This window comes from Pholcus phalangioides, unplaced genomic scaffold (assembly GCF_987345545.1).
Source record: "Pholcus phalangioides strain wild (caught in Gottingen) unplaced genomic scaffold, Ppha-v1.0 ptg000009l_1, whole genome shotgun sequence".
NCBI lineage: Eukaryota > Metazoa > Arthropoda > Arachnida > Araneae > Pholcidae > Pholcus > Pholcus phalangioides.
The window spans coordinates 40,129,382-40,146,068 of NW_028301602.1; the positions used below are offsets into that span (position 1 = coordinate 40,129,382).

General features: G+C 34.0%; 1 protein-coding gene across 7 annotated transcripts in view; it reads left to right on the forward strand.

Moving 5' to 3' along the window:
• Nucleotides 1–16,687, forward strand: part of LOC149083058 (alpha-tocopherol transfer protein-like) — a 33,306-nt gene that overhangs the window by 9,548 nt on the left and 7,071 nt on the right. Inside the window, exon 2 of one of the 7 annotated variants that reach the window (XM_089236185.1) lies at nt 2,706–2,824. The exons of 3 other annotated variants lie outside the window; for them this stretch is intronic. The gene's annotated coding sequence lies outside the window, so the exon portion shown is untranslated. Of the gene's footprint in view, nt 1–1,260; nt 1,377–2,705; nt 2,825–4,528; nt 5,143–14,295; nt 14,638–16,687 lie in introns of those variants that run through there. 3 more of the 7 variants (XM_089236183.1, XM_089236181.1, XM_089236182.1) reach the window with 3 other exon arrangements.

Here is a 16,687-nt window from a genome sequence, read left to right on the forward strand (position 1 = left end):
TTCTTGGAAGACTACTACTGTAAACCACACATGTACCTCATCCATATTTCTCTGCCGAATTTCTAACGAATTGGTACATGTTGGGATGTGCATGTTGTAAACCTAACATGAAGCTTGTTTCTGTGTAATGCTTGTTGTAGTGCTGCCATCTACCACATATCTTTCGAACTATGAGTGAAGTGTAATTCTCACAGTTATATTTCCATCCGCAATGAATTGGAACACCCCCTCAAATGAATTTTTTTTGGAAACTTTGAAATTGAAAATTTACACATATAGCTGAACTTGATTAATTCGCAGTCCAAAGTCACTTTAAAAAAAAGTTTGAATTAATTATCCAATTAATCTATTCTGTATCCGTAAAATTACTACAAATTGCAACCCAAAGATCAACATTTGCATAGTAAATTATAATAATTATTAATTATTAATATTTTATTATCAGCTACGAAACTCTTTTCCAAATTTTAATAATTTATAATTAAGATAATTTATCTCAGCTGACATTATTCGCACTGTTTTGGAATCAGCACCACTGCAAAATTTCTTGACCATGTTCAAAGCCTGGTTTACGGAAACAGTTCTTTATCATCCATTATGAAACTGTTTCCAATGACAAAAAACTATCTCAGATTTTGAATGTTACAACTTGATATATATAGATTGAAAGTATAATCGGCAGTGCCGTCTTAAAGCATGGGCCCACCCGGGCACGGCAGGGGGCCTCAAGCGAAGAGGGGGGCCTCAGAAAAATGAGATCTGGAATCTTCGAATTATCCAAAAATTTCGAAAATAGTTCGAATTAGCAAAATTCAAACACAAGGGAAGTTCGTAGAAGTTCGAATTATCCAAAATTCGAATTAACCAAGTTCTACTGTACTACCATTTTATAATTTGTGGCAGGCCAGGTAGTACCTCTGAGCTCTTCGCATCTGGCCACGCGGGGCAGTAGTTTGCCCATCACTTTCCTAAACTATAAAATATGTTCTGTAGACCAACACTGTTTATTACTGTGATTCATTCTATTGCCAACGGAACGCTTAGGGTTTAGAAAGACTAAATATGAATCAGTCGCAACATATTCCAATTTCTTTAAATGGGAGTCAGAACACGCATGTGACCGGGAAAAAATAAATTTTATTGCCCTTTTTCTTTCCGGTTCATGAAAAAAATGATCATTAATCACCACTGTTTCCTTATGCTGAGAAATCGTCATCAGTTATTGATGTTAATTTCTTGATACGATATGATCATATGATGACCATGATGTCATGAAGGCAACTCGTGAGTCTGATTCGTCTTTTCTGCATTCATGACATTTTCTTGGAAGGTTTTAGTTCGAGGCTTTATTGAGGTTGAAGATTTAGCAGAAATAAGTAAGTTTTCAACGAATTTCATCCATTGATTTGACACTGGTAAATTAAATTTTTTGTACTTAAATCGGAAAATTATAGAATTTAATAATTAGTTAATAACTAATTATGATAGATATTATATACATATAAATTTGGGAACTTGAATGATAATAGGTGTATACAGCTTTATCGCGGTAGTAATTCCTTCATCTTGTGTTTATTAATATTCTTTTATTTATACAGTGCGTGTTATATTCTGTATCTTTTGAACTGATTGTTATAGAAACATACTTTAGATTAGAAAAGGTATCCAAATAAAGTACCCATTTTGTACCTCGTTTCTTCTATTAGGGGCCGTATATGTACTGAGGTATAAAATTTAATTTTTTATTCGGCCCCCTGTCTCCGAACTTCCAATCAAAAAGTAATTGCTCCGTCTCTATTGAGCCCGACAAAACTATTCCATGTCTGTTAGTACAATATTCGTTGAGATATTGCTGATTGAGAGTTAAAGGGATATCTCACACAGAACTTAAGTTTTAATAACTGCAAAAGAATTTCATTTTTTCCTCGAGTACGTCTCTTGGTAATATGCTCGTCTTTCTTTGTTTGCTCAAGTCTTTTTGTTTTGCTCAGGAAAGACAGGGCAACAACTTTGTTGTTGGAAGGACAAGGACATCGTATAAAAAATAAATTGCATACCTCAGTACATATAGGGCCCTTAATAGAAGAAATGGCATATCTAAAAATGTCACGTTATTTGGATACCTTTTTAATTGAAAGTATGCTGGTGATAAAGAATAAAGGGTATATTTGGATATGAATATGATTTTACATCCTGTATATAGTAAAAATGCATTAGAAACTAAGAAATTCGATATTTTTAGCATTAAGCTATACTTCTAATACCCATATATGCGTAAATTTCTTCGAACTAATACTTATCTTTTTGTGTTAATGACTTTTTTCGCTTGTATGCAAATCATGTGATATTTACAAGATATACAGAAGACTGGATGTTGTGAAGATATTTATTATTTGCGATGTTAATTTTTTAAGGAAGGAAAAAACTCATCTCTGCCTCCACCGGGAGTCGTCCCTCGATTGCCGGACGAGTGCTCTGACCACTAAGCTACAGAGGAGATAGAGATTTTCCTTCGCTAGAGCGTATATATGCCGAACGGAACCGTGCAATGGACGGTGAAACCGATCAGCTAATAGCTCATGGACGACGAGCCACCAGAGGGCTATATATATGACATGAATGTCGCTCTCCACTTGTTAATACAAGATATATAGAAGACTGGATGTTGTGAAGATATTTATTATTTGCGATGTTAATTTTTTAAGGAAGGAAAAAACTATATACGCTCTAGCGAAGGAAAATCTCTACCTCCTCTGTAGCTTAGTGGTCAGAGCACTCGTCCGGCAATCGAGGGACCCGGGTTCGACTCCCGGTGGAGGCAGAGGTGAGTTTTTTCCTTCCTTAAAAAATTAACATCGCAAATACTAAATATCTTCACAACATCCAGTCTTCTGTATATCTTGTATTAACAAGTGGAGAGCGACATTCATGTCATGTGATATTTACTTTAAAAATTTTTTCATGGAACGGGATCATTACCGATATGTCTTTTAAAATGCATTTCCCCATCATTGCGCATTCTTTTCTCTGTTCTTTCCTCTAAGTCTATTAGAAATATTCCAAGAAATATTTTTCTAATACTCAGTAACATTATTTCAAATCGAATCGTTAACTTGCTGTTTAAATATCAAATTTCCAACTGTTAACACGCAGAAAAATTCTTTCCTTTATTTATGAGGAAATTTTCCAAATGTCATTTTCATCTCATGCGTTTTATAAGCCTCTCAGTCAAGCTATAATACATTCATTAATACAGTCAAAATTGGTTGTAAAAATATCAAAAATTCCACGAAATTTTTTTGTTATAAACAAAATTGACGTTTTGAAGAAAGTCTAAGCATTAAAAATATAATCTGATGCAATCCAAAACACGAAACATGAAATTGCTATTTCATTACGATTAGGGTAACATGGATGTAAAAAGAAGGGTAAATATATATGTAGGATATAACAATGAAGTTGTTTAAACTCTAACCCGGGCCTGGCGCAAATCTCATTATTTTTGTTTTTGTACACAATAAATTCACTATAGAAAGGACCTACCAGACATCCCCAGCTGTAGGACGTGGAGCCCATGAAGGTAACCGCGAAGAAAATACGCAAAATTGGGATCATAAATACAGGATATTGACGACTCTCACCAAAAATGTTACTAATTTTGTCAGTGTAATTGGCAATATAACCCTTGGCGATAAATAAAGTGCTACAGCAGCACTTTATTATGCCAAATGTATAGTGCAGCAGCACAGCCAAATGTATTTCACTGCGGGGGGGGGGGGGAACCAACAAAAATAAAAATAGTAAAATATTTTAGATGGCATTTTCACAAGTCATATTTGTAAATTCTCTCGATCCCCGATTTTAATTAAGATTAAAAATTAAAGTAAGCGTCATCGAAAAACGAGACATTGAAAAAAATGCTGGGTAAAATTGTTGAAATGTCCTGTATACGAGTTACACCAATGCGAAATTCTAATTGGTCGTGTTCTCATCGTTGAATGTCAATGGACAAACATTCTCCCTTGATGCGATGAATACTAATTCTTGAACTTTTTGGGAAAACGCCGTAAAAACGGAAGCAGAAATGATATCGTTTTTGCTTTCGTGACACATGAAGGAAAAAATGTGTTATATCCTAGGTCGTTGCATTTCTATCTACGCTATAAGCAAAGCTCGTTAACATTATTCTCTATGGGAATTAGCCGGGACAACCGATTTGACAACGTTATAGGTGAGGTGTCATTACAATCGAGGTTTTTATAACCGAATTTGACCGCAATCAATATTTTTTTCTTCGGTTGTATTTATTCGATTTTATGGTTTTACTCGTATTTCAGCGTGATTAACTTAAAAAATGAAAGCTGGTGAATCAATGAGCTTTCATTTTCACCTTATGAATTCTAAATAAATGCTAAGAACATTTTGAGAGACAGTTCTGGATAGAGCGCACGCTTTCTAAAATAAGCCTCACGTGATCAAAGTTCATTCTCCTAGGTTATACTAAGTTCACCAAAAAAATCATTGTATCCTGCTGCCATGAAACTCAGTAGACAGGAGCTCAAACCGAGAAAAGAACAAGGACTCATAAAAGCGAGTGTAATGATTCAATCGATGGAAACACCCTCGCAGGCAGCGCCCTCTCGTAAAAAAAGAGAGCCACCACATACTGTTCCCATACACGAGATATATGAGCCTTTGTTTGCTCTACCAGCATAGCGAGTAGTGTTGGACATGTAATGAATGTCCAAGCCAAACCGGTGTTCTCACGTGTAATTTTTTCTATATATATTTTTTTTGTTGTTGTTGTACGTGTGTAGAAAATAACAGTGGAAAAAAAGTAATTCTTCTAGACAGTTCATCAGCGATCTTTGTGAAATGATTCTCCCTTGTTCCCTCTTTCTGATCTGGTAGAAGAATCATAGTAATAGTAGTAGTAGATTCAGCTGTTTCTGCTGACGATAGTAACCCGACCCCGCCTACTTCAAGTGACAAAACAATACCCTCATCACATTCAACTGGAAACATTTTCTGGTAGAAAAAAACTCAAAGAACCAAAAACTCAAGGATTCAACTGGTTTCAAAGTAGAAAGACGCAATCTGTGTTTTAGGAGGCTCTAGAGATAGCAATTCTCAACTTCAGTGGTAAGAACTCAATTTTTACGTGAATATTTCAATACGATGAAATGGTTTTATATTATAGCTTTAATTTAGTTTCTGATTAGGTAGTTCTAAAATCAATATATAAATAAGATTAATATATGTATATACGCATATTTTTTTCAATCAATACTTTTCTCATCATCAATTAATGAAATTTACATTTTTTTCTACAAGAAATATATGCATTGTATCACTTTTAGCTTTTGAAGCCAAAAGGTGGGGGGTCTCATACCTTTTAACATGATGAAAAAGTCAAACTCGGTTATAATGGCGTCGAAGATTCGGTGGAATTATGTTATTATAACTAAGCTGTCGTTACAACCGAGGCTGACGTTTCTAATACCTTTTTTTGGGATATTTTCAATTCTCATCAAAAGTATTGTCGATTGCCAGCGGTATCGCCAAATATTGCTTATAAATAACTCCTTGAGAGAAATACGGTGCTACAGAAAGTCTGTAGTGATTTACAATGTATTTCACGAAAAACATTTAACATTTCAAGCATGTCAGATGAAATTTATGTGATGTGTGTGAGCTCTAGTTCTAGTTATTTCTCTCTTGGGGAAAAGGCTATAAAATCAAAAGCAGCATGCCATTGTATCTGAAATCATCGCATTTTCATCAACGTTATAAGCAAAGTTCGTCAACATTACACTCTATGGGAATCTGCCCTGACCACTAATTATTGACGTTACAACCAAGGTCGTTATAACCGAGTTTGACTGTATCATTTAACCATTGTGATTTATCTCGAATTCGGAACACATATTTTCGATTGTATATTTTAAGTTATGTGAGAATACAATATCGCACACACCTCTAATAATTATACTTGTTTTTTGGTTGTTTTTTTTTTTTGAAAATTTTTGAACATTAAGAAAAATATTTTAATTTTAGCACATATATTGTTAGGATGATAAAATAGCATGGCATCTCTGTAGTTGAATTAAAATTGATCCAAAAAATCATAAACTGTTTATTTTATCAAATGATCCATTAATGAATACTTGGCATATAAAAAAATTAATTAAAAAAATTGGACTTTACAGGACAGAGTATATAAAAGTTCAGTATTTTGCCCTATTTTGAACTATGAGCTCTTTATTTTGAATCAATCTTCATTCGATCACATTGATGTCATGTTATTTTACCATAAGCGCAAGGTGTTAAAAATACATTTATTTTCTTAATGTTTGAAAATTGCGGGGAAAAAAGAAGTATTAGTATGTATGAAATATTGGGTTGGGGAATTGCATAGCATACATATAATTGAGAATATGTGCATCGACTTTGAAATAAATCAGTGGTTAAAAATAAATTTAAGTGGTATTTTCGCTGCAGCATTCTTTATGAGGCTCTCCATCCATATTGAAAAAGGTGTGAGACCCCCTTAAATTCCTTAATTACCAAAAACTATAGCTAATTAATATAGCTAATTTCGTTATCACTTATTATTAATTCTCTCGAATTGTTTTGGGTAATTGTGAATTTGTATACAGGCAACTAAAACTCTTTCAAACATAATAATATAATCGTTCATCCATATTGAATCGCCATGTTCTGCGCATTTAACAGGTGTTTCTTGTTTGCTATCATTACTGCGTTTTGGTTTTCCCGTTGACGACCAAATTCGATAAGATATTCGGCTGAGAATAACGTAAAGAAAACAACGTTTTCAATATTTTTTCGATAACGAAATAAAATATCAGAATTCGGATTTTATTTCCAAGAAAATGATTCATAAGAAAATAACGTCTCAAGCTGAAAAAAATTCCGCAAAGGTATAAAATCCCTTGTTTTGGCTCCTGAAGCTTTCTACAGTTTCAAGCTAAAAACTAACAAAATGTTAGTATAATATGTACATTTATCAGAAATATAATTTTCTTTTATATAATACATTAAACATTTATAAATAATTATAAATTAAGACGATTTTTCCACTTTACTCAGAAAAAAGAGCATAAAAAGCTCAACTGGTTTTTGACCCCATATTGGTCGTCTAATAGCTTATCATTTATGGAGCTTCCAGTCATGGCCAAACAAGCATGGTACAAAAAATTCATCATCATCATCAGATCGTAAAACGCATTTAAAATGCATTGATTACGTATTTCATCTTGAACATGTGTGATTTTCACGCTAGATCGATATTCCATGAAAAATTCACGTTTTTCACAATGATATCCGTACAAGTTTCATAATTGCACAGTCTGAAGATACGTGTGATGAACACCAAGGATGAACTCGCGGCATTAACCTTGCAAATTGCTATCTCATGACAATCCAGAGAGTCTGCATAGAGTTCGCTGACGGTAGACAGTTATGATGTTTTCCGTATGATCAAAAACACAAACAATGATTTAAGATAGCAGAATATCGTAACAATTATTTATAAATAGCAATTTTGTTTTAATAGTTTGAACAAAATCTGAAACGTTAAAAAAAAGGAAATATACATTGACCCTGATATTTGATTTGCATATCTGATTAACGCATCTTCATAATAGTTCGAGTTTTGAAGAGGAAACGCATGATATTCGATGTTTGCATTCGTATCATGTTTCCTCAGTAAAGTAAAAGAAAAACACTTACTGATGGATTCAACAACCTTCTGAACCAGGAAAGTTTCTTTCTCTCGTTCTTCGAACTATAATCGTTACAGGAGAAAAATTCGATGCACATAAAGTAAATACTATTTCTTTGAAACACAAATGACATAATCTAAATGTTCATCCGTATTTTTTTTATCATTATGATGTCTGCTCGATAATAATGGTTAAAAGTTACCGATTTAAGTTAGCCATCGAAAATTCAGCTTCGCGGAATTCGCAGATTCCGTTGACGTATTGAAATTTTCAACTATCATGTCTTATATCCAGTAATTACCACACAACCGTTGTTCTTGCTTCAAATACCCTATGAAAATTCGTAGGTGGCTTACGTACCACTAGAAATGCGTGATTGGTGCACGTTTCACTAAAAATTCTTAGGAAGCTAACGTACCACTAGAGATGCGTGGCAGGTTTACGTATTCCAAGTAATGCATAAAAGCTTGTGTACCTTTATACCATATACTGTGCCCGCAGGCGCAACTAGATACTTTGTCAGCTGGGCAAGCACGTATTTTGTGGCCCCGTTTGATATAGAAAGGGTTGTTAAATTGTGAGTTTGGTGCCCCCAGTGGGTCTCGTGCCCGTGGCACCGGATCCGCCTATTACCCCATAGTTGCGCGGCCCTGACTGTAACTAATGCTTTGCATTTCTTTATTACTTTACTCGTTTCTTCCGCATTTCTGCTTATTTTTCGAGTTTCCCTGAATGTTCCCTGAAAACAGCAGCAGAACTTCAACACGATCAAAATATGAAAGGCAGGTGGCAGCGCCAGTATAACACGAAACAAGTTTAACTCTAACAGCATAAATACATTAGGGCCACGCATATACACACAGTAAGTTTCTGCATATAACCAATTCCTTTTGAAATTTTCAAAATTAATTTTTACGAGGTGCAGTCATGGTTAAGTAGAAAAAAAATTTATAATAATTCAAAATATATACTTCAAGTTCTGCGGCATAATTAGTTATTACTATTAATTTTTTGTTTGTTTTGTTTAATAAAGCATATGTTAATGCCACAGATTTGCTTGACCCCAGAGAGCACCAAAATCTTGTGCATACTGGTTTAGTATCTAAGTATCGAGTATATTCTGTATCTGAATAGTAGGGTCATGTTTTGTTCTTAAGTCAGCCACCTCGTTGGGCAATTTGCCTGTTGTGGCGTTGTATTTGTATTTGTATTTGTATTTATATGGCCTTTATTTTATTATGGCCCCCAGGGTGATTTATATGTCCTTTCTTTTACAATATCTATGTTTATGTGTATGAATATGATGAAAGAGTAAAATTTATATATTTTATCAAGTTTATAACGCATATAACAAGGCTTGTTTGTGTAATAATAGCGATAGCGAATTAATAGAATTTTAAGCTGGTCGGAGCTCTGTTAAGCAGTTAAAATAAAGATGAAATACGTGGTCAGTGCACTTAGTACCTCTTTACGGCCCCTAACATTTTGCGGCCCGGCGCAGCTGCATCCTTGCACCTGTCTATACCAAGGTAAGTTCGGTCCTGATGAAGAAAAATATAACACATTCTATCATGCTAACCTATTACTTATATTCAGATAATATTTTTACTCATATCTGAGTGTTATGAGCAAGGCTCGGGTGTTGCTGCCCTAAAAATTGGAAAAACAAATGTCATCAAAATAATGTTCGAATGTCGAAAGAAAAATTTATGACATCATTAAGATCATACGTACATTTTTTTTCTCAAGTTCCTCCCCCCCTCTTTTTTTAGATCTCATTAAATAATAAAAAAATTTTTGTAGACAAGTCACGAATCGGTTAGGAACAGTGGGCTGAAAGGGCCTGAGACTATTGTTATCATTTTTTTGTTTCTGTCACAAGAAATTCACTATTGAGAGACTTGTGAAGAATCTGATCGGGGGGGCTCTGTTACTACATGTGGGGGAGCATGACTGGCGTACTGTGGGGGGGGGGGAAGGATTTTTTCCTTTTTTTACCTCGAAATAAAGTGTTCCGAACTCTGCCATGAAGCTGGGCTGGAAGAAATTTCGGCAACAGGATAAATCCGGTGGCAAAGTTCCGGCGTTCATTCATAGGGGGGAGGGTTTTTTGCGGTAAAAAAAAAGCGAAAAATGACCCCCCCCCCCACCCTGCCGAGAAAATCCTGTGTATGCCTATGGTTAGCAAGCCAAAAAGCATCTTTTATTTTACTTTCCAAGAAATTCAATCATATTTTTTTTTAATAGTGCTCTCTCAATGTATTCATCAGTATTCATATAATTTTTTTCAATCTTTTAAATTGTCAAAAAATTTTCAAAGTGAACAAAATTTAGTGATAACGCCAAAAAAAATATTCCAACAGTGAAAAAAGAGCAAAACAGAACAATGCAAAAGAGCAAATATCATCAATATAAGGACCCTGATTATGAGGCTTGACTCTGAAGTTAAAAATTAAAGTGTTAAATTTTAAGAGTAAAGAACGGTACAACACCCTCCAAAAAAGGAACTTCAATATCTTTCAAAATAATTTCAGAAATTTCATTCTGAGCATTCTACATGGCTTTCATGGGATTATCAAATTTCACAGATACTACGAGATGAATTGACAATTCAGAATCAAATCTGTGAACATTGAAAATGAATATTCATTTTTTGATTATTTTTGTCCCACCACGGTCATTTTATACACACTAGGGCTAATTAGACAGGGACCTACAATTTTTTGCCGATTTCGAACGGCAGGCTTGTTTATACACTCATCGAGAGGTTGGTGCGCTAACCCCTCGATGGGGGACTGCGGTAGCAATTTTTTTCTGCGTCATGCCGCTGTTTCTGTTGTACCCCTGTGTTAGGAGAGTTTTCTGACAAGGACGAACCGGGTATCGAACTCGCGACACCACTAAGCATCCTTTGGTACTTTAGGCGAGTATCTTATCGACCTGGACTACAGCACCCGAAAATGAATATTCCTTTTCCCATATACTAATTTTGATCGATGGATATGGGCCAGCCTTGCATTTCCCAGCCTGGCTCCTGCCAATTTTCTCACCATTCCGTCCCTTTCTTTTTTTCTAATTGCCGTGACGTAATCTGTTTCCTACGTCCTCGACTGTGCGTATGCGTCATAGTCTAGTTCTGAAAGACTCCCATACTAATTTTATACACAAAATGAAAGGCATGAATGTAAAATCCCATACTAATTCGTATTTTTAGCACGTGCTAGTCACATGTCGGACAATTTACGAAAAATATACTTTATCACTTTATTTGAATATCAGCGTCACTTTTTCCAGCTTAAAATGAGAATAAAAAAAAAAGTAAAATTTTTTGGAGAGATTATTTTAGATTGTGGGGGAAAAACAATTGCGTAAGAAATATTTACCACACGATAAGCTCATTTTTATGTGGCCCATGCGACTTCATGGGCGATTCGTGATCAGTTAATTGATATGACGCCATTCCATCTGTCTGGGACATGAAACATTTACTGTTATTCCCACAGAAAAGGAAGCAAATTATAAAAAGAAAAAAAAAACAAGTGAATAGTAATTATCGAATTTTTAGTTCACTGTTCAACCATACATTCGTTTATCCATGTCTCACGTGCATCATTTATTAAAAATTATCTATTTATTGTGATTGCGCAATTATTATTACATTATTACACTTACGAAAGTATTTTTGTAAAGTTTATTTTACAAAAGTTTTAAACAAAATAGTTTTTGCTGCTTTCAAAATTATAGAATTTACCTATGCTCGCATGATAGGAATTAATTTCACTTGCACAGAGTAATCAGTTAAAGATTTTTTTATGCTGAAGTCATAAAAATTGCTTCCATAACAATTTTTCTGTCATTATCAAAACGGTGATTTCAAACAAAAAAGGATAAAAAAATTATAGGGAGAAAGCACTGAGAGATGATCGATTTACTAAATGATGGATCTAGTTAAAATGCATCTACCCAAAGCTTTTTTGAGGCAAAACAATTCAAAACTTGTACGATATGCATTTCAGAGCGTGATTGTTTGCGAAGGAATTTTCGTTTTAAAAAAAAATCACCGGTAAGGATAAGTATGGCGGATTCCCCGCATTATTTATTGATAAAATTTACATAATTAGTTGAAAGTCCATGACTCAAAAATATTTAAAAGCTATGATGTAATAAACATCAATTGGATGATAACATCGATGGTCAAATATTGCCTCAGCATGCCTTACAACTAAGCTGTGTTAAAGGAATGATGAAACTTTAATTTTTCCTGATTGCATTAGCCGAACTCGCATTCTCATTTACATTGTGTCCCATGAATTCGTGAATAGTTTAAATAATCATGAAAAATTAAAGGCATGGGTATATTCCAGTGATTCCCAACGTGGGCGTTAACGTCCCCTGGGGGGCGATAGAATGTTCCAGGGGGGCGGTAGAAGCTACAGGTATAGCATAGGATCCTATGGGTTGGATTTCGTTGGGGGGCGGTGGAAGAAAAAAATTTCTGAATAAGGGGGCGATGGGACAAAAAAAGGTTGGGAAACTATGGTATATTCGAATGCGATTTGCTAAAAAGTTTGTCTCACGGAAGGAGGATTTTTCTTTTTTTCCTTTGGAACAAAAATAATTCATAGTTCAGAAAAATAGTTCAAATTTTTCTTGATAGAGGGCGCTGCATGAAAGCAAATCTCTGGAAATATGCAAATTATAAAATGCAGGATGTACGATTAACAGCTTATTTCTGAATTTTCTTGTCACTGGCACTTGCTGAAGGTCTTCATTTACATGTTGGCACTTTCGGGTAAAGTCTATTGTGATGCTATGAACACCTATTTGTGACGCTTACTACTAAACCACACATGCACTTCATCCACAATTTTCTTTTTTTTTCAAATTCAAATTTCCTTTATTTAAGATTTTTAAACACAGTTACAAAACATTTAGGGGCTAAGCAAGCTTGTGAGCCCACAAAACAATATCCGATACATATCTGTCGGCATAAATAATAACGAGAGAAAAAAAGAAAGAAAAAAACACACATACATAATAACACCAAGAAATAAGTGGCAACAGGAATGGAATTGATAAACAAAAAAATTTGGCATTTAGCAGCTTATGCAAGATAAAAGAAGATTACATTACAATATCAAACAGATAATTTAAATCTTCTTGAGTTAACAACCAAGATTTTAAATTGATAAAAAAAGATGTACATGAAGATTGTTCTTTTATTAACTGAGGAAGTAAATTAAATATTTTGGGAGCTAAATAAACGAAAAATTTTTGGAAACGAGTTTTATTTGGCCTTGGTACCTGTATAGTATGACGTCTAAATTGCATTCCAGACTTATGTAGTTTCAGATTGAGATGGCCACTGCGGATCTTCCAACGAATTGGTACATGATGAAATGTGCGTGTTGTCAACCTGACGTGAAGTTTGTTTCTTTGTAGTGCCGCCATCTACCGTCAGTTTTTCTACTGTGAGTGACGTGTCATGATTTGTATCGTTGTAGGCTTGTTGCTCTCTGTGGCAAGACTTTTTATCGGGGAGATCAGCTCGCATTGGCACCTTGAAGTTGGGACTATTTGTGAAGCAGTGTAACCTCACCCACCAGTTGCCGGCCAAAGCTTTACGAGCGTTTCGAACACAGAAGAGATTGAAGAAAGGCTCAGGTCCAATCACTCCTGATTTTCCGTTCATGCAGTGTACTCTATTGACATAAATTTGAGCTAAATTTTTTCTGCCCCAAAAAAATCCCCCTTTGTGAGAATATCTTTTTTGCAAACCGCATTCAAATACACTAATTCCTTCAAATTTTATGAATTTTCAACTGTGTAAAAAATTATGGGACACACTTCGCTTTTTGACTGCTTAACACTACTTGCAACGCCATATTTGAGCCCATTGGTCTTTTTGGAGCGATCTCAGTGCAAATAAAAGTCATTTTACCACGATCTGAATTACATACTACCCAAATTTGGCGCTCCTCCTCTTCCGTTGGTTGCCTCTCTAGACAGCTCCGAATAAGAAAACCAAAACCAACCGTTACATCATCAAGACGTAAGAAAATATGTTCATCAATGAAAAGTCAGTCTTTAGCAATTCTTCAACTTCAAAGCCACATGCTCTCAGTGACTCGATTCCAATTGCCTACGTGATTGCACGTGTGTAAAATTGCCCTAATCTTCATCTCATAAAAAAGAAGAAAGAGGAATTATCTTTATGTTCATATATTTACTTGAAGACTTTACCTGTATTATCACATTTTTTTTTCAGTTAAAGAAATAGGTTTTCCGTGTTATAATCAGAGACGATTCGTGTGTGTTCGAGTCCATCTTAAAGCGTCGAATTGTCTGTGTTTATTCACGATACTGTGCACGTTGTATTTGTGTTTACCTTACTTTATTTTTATTTTTTGTTATTTATCCAGATACTTGGGTAAAGTTAGCAGTGACTGCGCTATCTATCTGCTTTCTAGCTAATGTCGGGAAGGGAAAAGAAATGGATGATAACGGTCGCGCACACATAAAAAAGAGAATATTATCCTTTATCCGTCCCTCTTCATACGTGGAAAATCGACTTTTTAAAAAAAGAATCATAATATGTGTTACTCAATATTCCAAAGGACCAATAATCGTATCCTGCTTCTGATACACACATGGACAAATTTAAAAAAAAAGGAAATATACTTGTATATGCGGCTTTACGTCACCGATTAAAGTCCGGATTTGGCGCGATTCCATATCTTTTTTTTTTTTTTTGTGTGTCGCGTCCTAATTTTTTCGCCTTGAATATCAAAGCACATGTTATAACTCGTGCGTTTGAGTCGAATATTTTTGGTTGACGTTGACTTTTCAGAGTCCAACATCCTGTCAAGGGAGGAACACATATGTGTGTTATGTGAGTGATTATTTGTTTTTAATACATTTTACATCTCTTTTACTACTAACGAAGACGATCTAAATACATCAATTAATGCAAATAAAGTGAGTTTAGTGAAACCTGTCTAAAAGCTTAAATACATTATTGCCTTCAATTAGTTCCTTTATACGTAGATAAAAATAGTTTCATAAAATTTCTTAAATAAATTCCGAAAAATTAGAAAAATAAATTCCATAAGATTATAGAAACTACTTCGATAAAATTTTTGAATAAATTCTATAAAAAATTAGTATTTAGAGATTATTCTTGAAAAGAAATTATTTTTAAATCTAGATCCTTTTAATTGCAATTTTTTTAGAAATATGAATGAATTTTCTAATCTTACAGAGATGAGCTATCATCACTTCAAACAGCAATACACAATAGAAATATTTCTTGATATCAAAATGAACGTGATACTATTAACAATATTAAATGTAAATTAAATTATCTATAATTTCAATCACGCTTTGGTATAGTAAAATACCGCATACTTCGAAAAATCTGGATCTGAAAGTTTATCATGTGTTTTCAAGTATTTTGGATAAAAAATAAATATATTTATCAGGCAATTTTTCGTCAAAACCTTTTGCAATGAAATCAAAGAATAATGAATAAAAATAATTAATAACCAGGATTATAATGAATTTTTTAAATAAAATTTCGAATTATGGAATTTCTAATTTCTTAATATATTTCAGTATTTTTAATGTTTTTCACAATATGTTATTGTCAATGATCTAGTAATAGATCATCTTTGGTCAATTATTGATATTTTGTATCAATTTAAAAATTCGTTCGAATTTATCCTGCAATAAGGAGTCGGTTAAATTCCAATTTATCATGAAATATAGACTCGGTGAACATCCTATAAAAATAGAAAATAACTTTTGAATTAGAAGGCTGTTTGGATTACGTCATCATCACCTCTTATCGTAATGATGATACTAATTACTTATCAAGAATGCTCCACATTCTCTAACACTGTTTCAGTACAATCCGGGTCGTTTTCAAGTTGTTTGATTTGGGCTAGATATTACATATCTTTTCACTTTGTTTTCTTGTGTAACAAATTTGGGTTCCATGGGAACCTCATATTTTCTAATCAAAATTTGATAAAATAACACGCGTATAAACAAAATACTGCCGAAGTAATAGTGTTAAACATGGTACCAGATATTATGTGCATGTGAGCTGAATGAATAGCACTGTACTTTGGAAATTCAGGTAAACGTAATACCGTTCGTCGTCCGACTCATTTGATAATAATTATTGTTCACGCATTACATAGTTGTTAATCGCTGGTGATGTTGTTATCTATCATCCGAAAAGAGGGGAAAAAAATTTTACTGCTCTCAAATTATCTCCTTTGAAAAAAAAAATACATATTTTCGATTACATTTGTTCTGGTAATATCAATCGAAATTTCTTGCAAAAAAAAAAGACAATGGACTCTGATATCCTTACGCTATATTCATTTTCTATCTCATTTTCTAGAATTTCTAACAAAGTGTCTGATAGTAATATGGTATTTTTTTTTTCGAACGAAATTCGGAATTTGACGTTTTTACTCTTTGTAGCCATTTGTTTGGACACATGACACTGTTTTTTTTTCTTTTCTTTTTGCTTGGGTGAGGTGTAGTTTTGCGTCAGTTCGTCATATTACGCCAGAAGTGACATTCAGAAAATCACGTTATTTTCTTACGATACATTTGTATTTCTTCTCAGGTTTGCATTATTCCACAACATTAGTTCGTTAATCTTGTGACGTGCAGTTTTCAATGCTTTTTCAATTGCATTCATTGTAATTTCATTCTGTATAAAATTATGTCTGTCGTGTAGGTTTTTTTGGAATATCTTACAGGTTGGTTTTACGGCCCAGGTAAGCTATATTTGCAGCGTAAGTGCCAATGCCACATTTTTTGTCAGAAACTTCATATAACCGGGTCTCTAGACTCCCCGATTCCGAATTTCTATTCAATACGAAGAAAAGTCCGAAATGTCTGTCATGTACCTTAAAAAAATTCAG